Here is a 7,327-nt window from a genome sequence, read left to right on the forward strand (position 1 = left end):
ATTCCATATATATCTCCGCAGCACACAAAAAATTCACAGAACCTACTTCACTAATACATGCATGTTCATAACCTCCCTTATCACCACATAACACAACGTGTATCTCAGAACTTACTTCACTATGGATGAATATTTATGATATTCAAACTCTTCTAACAATAGTAAATAATAATAATAATAATAACAACAACAACAACAACAACAACAACAACAACAACAACAACAACAACAACAACAACAACAATAATAATAATAATAATAATAATATTGCAAGAAAAAAGAGACACATACCAATTAATAAAATGCTCCAAAAAAAAGTTCCAAAAATTACACCAATTTATTTTCTCCTAAATAGTAAAGAAAGTTAGTAAAACAAAAAAAAAATTATAACACATATAAAATAAATACATATAATATATATATACACCTCACACACATATACATATACACCATACACACCCACACACATGTATAACTATATACTTACATATACACACATACATATATATACATATTTTTATATATATATAAACACACACACATCCATGCACGGTCAAATATATATAGTCTATACACACATATATACACACACATAAATATATATATAAAACAGAAAACAAAATAAAATAAAACAATAAAATACATAAATAATAAAAAAAACTACATTAATTTATTTACACATATATAATATATAGATATATATAATATATATATACCTCGGTCGGTCAGGGTGGGGAGGCGATGTGCTCGGGGGCGGCGGGGACAAGGGTTGGCTTGGGGGGCGAAGGGGGTGCACGAGGTAGGGGGATGGGGGAGAGGCTCGGGGGCGCACGGGCTGGGGAAGAGGGGCTGGGGGAGAGGGGTTGGGCGGTGGGGATGGGGAGAGGCTCGGGGGCGGAGGAGGCCTAGGGGCGGGGTCTTGGGGGGGGGGAGGTGAAATCGAGGCAATATCTGGGTGACTATTAGCAGCGACACATGTCGCCAAAAGGGTTTTTAATGACGTGTCGACTGCGACACGTGTCACCGCTAATAGTGTTAAATATTCACGTTGGAGGGACATTTCCCACATTTTTGCAGGGTATTTTCAAATTTATTAGCGGCTACATGTGTCACCACTAATTGTAAAAATGTCGTCGCTAATAATATTTTTAATAAAAAAAAATTAACCGATCTGATATTAGCGACGACCATGTTTTTTCGCCACTAATATTGATATTACTACTAGAAATATAGATTTTTACTTCAGTTTTTATACTCAGCATGCAAAAAAAAACTGAAGTAAAAACATTTTTAAACTCTTTTACTTCGTTTTTTAATTTGGCGCTTCAAAAAAATTAGATACTACTTCTCTTTTTTTTTAAAATGAAGTTAAAAATTCAATTGAAAGAGGGCCATGTTTGGTTGCACAGGCCCGTGACTTTTGTTTAGAGAGAATAAAGATGTAAAAAAATGGCCAAGCCAAAGGCGTCTCTTGTGCGCTTTCTACTACGGTTTTTATGTAAAAACCGAAGTAGAAAGTGCACTTTCCACTTCTGTTTTTACATAAAAACCGCAGTAGAAAGTGCATATCCCAGCCCCCTTAAAACCTTTCTACTGCGGTTTTTATATAAAAACTGAAGTAGAAAGGTTTTATTACCCTCTTTTTCCACCCGAACTGTCATATCCTCTCTCTCCTCTGTTGAAAAAACCCAAAATCCTCCATTAACGTAACCGTGAGCCCACACCATTTTCTTAAATCAAACATTTTTTTTTTGTTTCTTCATTATTTCTTACCACTTTCCTTCATTATAAACCGAAATATAGCCCCAAATTTTTTTTTTTTTGTTTTTTAGAGAAAAAAAATACATTTGGCCGTGGGTATTATTTCTCATGGTTTCTTGGTGTTTCTTGCCGGATTTTGACCGAATTGTGTCATTGCAAGGTGTTTTTGAGCTTCAAAAAAGATATGGATTACTAAAACATTGTTTTTTATGAGAATTTTTTTTATTTTTCTATGTTTTTTTATTTTTTTATATTATCCTGAATTTTGTAATTAAATTTATTAATATTTTGTTAACTTTTCTAATTATTTGTTTATTTTTTATTTTAAATAATGTGATAAAAATTTGGTTTATAATAAATATATATATATATGTGTATTAGTAAATTTTAGGAATTGTGACAAGAGATGAATTTGCTTTTTAAATATTTGAAAAAATAAATAGCTTGAAGATGATCAAAGTGTTGTTCATTAGTTTCTATAACTAGTTTTATTTGTTTTTTTTTCTTTATTGGTTTGATAATTAATTATGTAAGTAATGTTTTAGTAGGGTCGTCGATTGAGTGGTGACTTTGTTGTTCATTTCAAGTGAATTGAAGAGTAATATTGAAGGTTAGTTATTTTTTATTTTTATTTATATTACTCCAAGATTTATGTATAAAGATAAGGTTAATTAAATCATGCATATTGGATTTAGTGAAAGTTATGTTTGAAAATTAGTGAAGTAGGCTCTGGGAAATTTTTGTGCTGTGGTGATATAAGGATGGATTCATTTATGCTTGATTATTGTGTTTGTTATCCCAAAATTTGAAAATGATGGTGTGGCAATAGAATTGACAAGTGGAATGGAATAGTTGGGTGATCTGGCTTAGCAGTAGCCCAATACATTAGTGAAGAGTTTGGACTGCTTGAGAGATGTCATAACCAAGCAAAGTGCACCCGAGGAGAGTACTTGGGCTAGGGTGTGCCCGGTCAGACCTTGGTCCAAGGAAAGCATATGATCGGACCTTGGTCTGAGGAGCCCCATTAGGTCCAGTCGGACCTTAGTCCGAGGAGTCCAAGTGGTGTGCTCGGACCTTAGTCCGAGGAGTCCAAGTGATGTGCTCGGACCTTAGTCCGAGGGAAGCCCTAAGAGATGGGGTCGGACCCTAGTCCGAGGAGAAGCCCCAAGAGGTCCGGTCAGACCTTGATTCGAGGAGAGCCAAGGAAGGTGTGGCTCAGACCTTAGTCTGAGGAGAGCCAAAGTGTGGCTCGGACCTTGGTCCGAGGAGCACCCATAAGGGGTGGTCGGACCTTGGTCCGAGGAGAACCTAGAGGTATGGTCGGACCTTAGTCCGAGGAGACCCCAAGGATGTGGTCCGAGGTGAGCCCAAAAGGTGACTGGTCGGATTTTGGGCCGAAGAGAGTCTAAGGGGTATGGTCCGTATGCAGGTGTCCAACATGCATATGTCCGACCAGAAGACGATATTCATCAACAAAATAGACTAGACTGCGTCAAATTCCCAGAAACGGCTTGAGCCAGAATTGATCTGGGCATCGTGGGAATCTCTCATTCCTCGCTCAAATTGAGGGTTCTGTTGTATTTTTGAATATTTTGTGTAATTTAAATATAATATGAGTAATAGAATATCCCGGGACTAGGGGGCTATCAGTTTAGGATCCCAAGCCTATAAATAGGGGTTAATGGGATCAGAAAAGGACTTTTTTTGCAATTTGAGATTTAGTCTGAGTTTCTAGAGAGAGAAAGTGCGTTTTCCTTGAGAGAGAACCCTTGTTGTATTCCTGAAAATTTACACTGAAGAAACTCAGTTGACACTGGTTCATCTGATCTTGAGTGTAGATAAAGTAATAAAATCTCTAAGTGGATTAGGCTATTACCGACTGATCGGGGCTGAACCACCATAAAAATCTTGTGTGTTATTTACTTTTCTTGATCAAACTGTCTGTGTCGTTTAAATTCTCTTGAAGGTTTATCATTTTTGACGTTCTCACGTCGTTGGCTAAAAACACAGTCAACATTTTGGTACTTTCATTAAGAGACTGAAGAGAAGAACAGACAGTTCCTGAAGCAATATGGTTCCTAAGAACACCACTGCCGCCTCCAAGAAGACTGGCTCCTTTAAGGAGCATGCTAGATCAGAGGGTCCCAGCATTCAAGATCGTAAAACTGAGCCTAGAGTCGTGCTTGAGGACGTAGCTCCTGAAGTTGAAGAGCTCCAGGCCGCCATGAGCGCATTCCAGAAGGAAATGGCTTAGTTCAACGCTAGGCAGGAGGCATTCGCTAAGGAAATGGCAAGGCAGAATGCCGCATTCAAGCAGTAGAAACAGAAGATGGACGCTAGGAGTGAGGAGATCCATCGACAGCAGGAGGAAGCCGACAGGCGACATCGAGAAGTTGCACTCGCTCTGGAGGTAGCTACGCAACTGACCCAAGCCAATGCCCAGGCTGCACCTGGAGTGGCAGCCACCCCAGATTCAAGGACCACAAAAGCTGGTCGTAAGAAAACTGATAGACCAGGCAGGGGTGGTAGTAACCCACCTGGTCATGAGGAGGATGGAGTCCGATCATGCACTGCCTCAACTCAAAGGGGAAACTCCAAAACCCCCTCAAGGAGCCACCGATCAAAGACTTCCAGGTCAGGGAGTCACAAGTCAGGCAGCAAGAAAACACCTTCTTAGCAGGAGCACAATAGAGCTCCTCATGGCAATGAGACTTCCCACTTCAAAGATGGGCATGGACGTGACGAAGCTAATAGTCATCACATTAACCATTCGAAGGAGAAGAATAATAATAACCATCGAGGAGGAGAGGACCGACCAGCTCAGACAGGAAGGCCACCACGACATCCCAACCAGCGCAAAGGCAAGGAGCATGTTCCACCCAGCAAACCTTCCGAGAAGACTCGAAGTACGGTTTTCGACCGTTTGGGAAAGCACACTGCTCAGAAAGACCTAAGGGACGTCATTGACGATAGAAGGAGGACCGTCCCGGTCGAAGGGCAAGAGCCAGTCCGTCCTACCAGTCGAGTAGAAATACTCGATGATGGTTTGCCGGATAGGAACACCCAACCAGGCGGTCCCGAAAGTGACTCCCCAGCAGTGGCCCCAGGCATCCAAGCCCAGCTTGATGCTCTGACAGAAGCTGTCTAGAGTCTGTCAAAACGACCAATGATTGATCCAGTGGACCACAGGAGTGGCAGCCCTTTTTGTGCTCGGATTAGAGCAGCTCAACCACCAGCAAAATACAAAGCACCGGTACTGCCAGTTTATACAGAAAAGGCAGACCCGATTAGACATGTGGGAAGTTCGAAGATCAGATGGAGCTGCTCGGGGTGAGTGATGACTATTGCTGCAGAGTCTTCCCCACCACATTGTCCGACACTGCCCAAGAGTGGTATTGGAAGCTCAAGCCAAACTCCATCACTTCTTGGGAGAGCTTTAGAAAGGAGTTTTGCAGGCAGTTTAGTGCTGTTCGAACCCCTCCTGTTTATGCCAATCACTTGGAAAATATAAAGCAAGGGAAAGATGAGTCTCTTAAGAACTACATACAAAGGTTCATGAGACAAGCTAACCGAGCTATTGCAGTCAGAGATGAGGGGAAGATGGTGGCAATTTCTTCCGGCATTATCTACCGAAGTCCTTTGTGGGACAGCATCCATCGTCATCCAATTTCAACTTTAGAACAGTTTTTAGATCGGGCGGACAAGTACATGAAGTTGGATGATGCTATTGAGAAGGGAGAGAATGGGTTAAACAAACCATGTGGATCTGGTGATACCCCCAAAAATGGCGAAAATGATCAAGGTGGTGGTAAGAAACGTGGGAATAACGAGTCTGACCGCCGCAATGAGAAGAAGGCTAAGTCGGGACCAAACAATAAGCCAACGAAGTATGAACCCTGATTCACCAACTACACCACTCTTTTGGCGAGCCGGGTGGAGATCTATTTGGCTAGTCATCAAGAGGTCCCTTACCGGAAACCCCCACCAATCAAGAAGGAGATGAGTAAGAGAGATATGAACAAATTCTGTCGCTTCCATGGAGACTATGGTCATGACACAAATGAGTGTAATCATCTCAAAGATGAGATAGAGTTTCTCCTCCGGTTGGGGAAGCTAAAAAAGTAACGAGCAGAGAAGACCCAAGGAGAGGGAAGCAACAACAATCCTGGGTTCAAGCGGCAGCGGTCCCCACCTTTGCAACCCGAACCTGTGGACTTCACGCTAGATACTATATGTGGAGGACCACATCTTGCTGGAGACAGCAACAAGGCGAGGGAGAGGTATGCTCGCACCCTTCGTCATGAGTTGGGCGTGGCATCCACCTCCGAAGTTATGACGGTGGAGGAACGACCAACAAAGAACCCAAGATATGAAAGTGAGTCCCTCACTTTCACTGAAGAAGATGCTAAACACGTGAGGTATCCTCACAATGACCCTCTTGTTGTGACAGTCCAAATTGCTAATATGAAGGTGAAGAGATGTCTGGTCGATACAGGGAGCTCTGTAAACATTATTTATAAGTCCTCATTCGAGAAAATGAAGCTATCTATCAATGACTTGAAGTCGTGCTCTCAAGTCATTTATGGGTTTACTGGAGAAGGATTGTCACCAGGTGGGAAAATCAAGTTACCAGTCACGACGGGGGAAGCTCCCAAGCATGAAACCTTAATGACTGAGTTTTTGATTGTTGACTGCCCGTCCGCCTACAATGTGGTTATTGGTCGACCACTACTCACCACCTTGCATGCGGTAGTTTCAATCTGGCACTTTTCCATGAAGTTCCCGACTAGTGCTGGCATAGGCTGTGTCCAAGGAGACCAAAGGGAAGCTAGGGAGTGCTACAATGCCTCGGTAGCTAAGGCAAAGAAAGGGGCCAAGGAGAACAACATGATTGTATGTGTTGAGAGAGAGGAGGTGGACAAGATGGATGTCGACCAGAGTCTTGCAGCTGTAACCGATGAAGAGATGTTAGATGAGTTTGGCCAGGAGAGCACTCTTGGTTTAAAAGAGCAGAAGACCCCATCCGGTGATGAAGTAACCAAATAGGGCGTTGCCCAAAGCGAGGGAAGGGACTTTGATCCTCGCTTTGGGGATTATGAAAGTGATGTGGGACCGTCCGAGGAGTTAGAGGAGGTCCTTATAGATGAGAATGACCCGACGAGAGGGGTCAAAATTGGGAAAAAGTTGAAAGCAGAGGTGAGAGCACAACTGATAGAATTCTTGCGAAGAAATCAAGATGTCTTCGCCTGGTCTTACAAGGATATGGTGGGTATCTCACCAACTGTGATCAGCCATGTGCTCAACGTGGATGAAAGCTATCCAGCAGTGCAGCAGAAGAGGAGATTGCTTGACAAGGATCGAGCAAAGGCTCTTAAGGAGGAGGTAGAGCGGTTGAAGGAGAATGGGTTTATCAGAGAGGCATACTACCCTGCTTGGGTTTCAAACCTAGTGTTGGTGCCCAAACCCAATGGAAAGTGGAGGACTTGTGTAGATTTTACTGATCTAAACAAGGAATGTCCGAAGGATTGTTTTCCTTTACCGAGAATAGACCAGTTGGTAGATGCAA

The sequence above is a fragment of the Humulus lupulus genome, chromosome 3 (genome assembly GCF_963169125.1).
Source record: "Humulus lupulus chromosome 3, drHumLupu1.1, whole genome shotgun sequence".
NCBI classification, from domain to species: domain Eukaryota; kingdom Viridiplantae; phylum Streptophyta; class Magnoliopsida; order Rosales; family Cannabaceae; genus Humulus; species Humulus lupulus.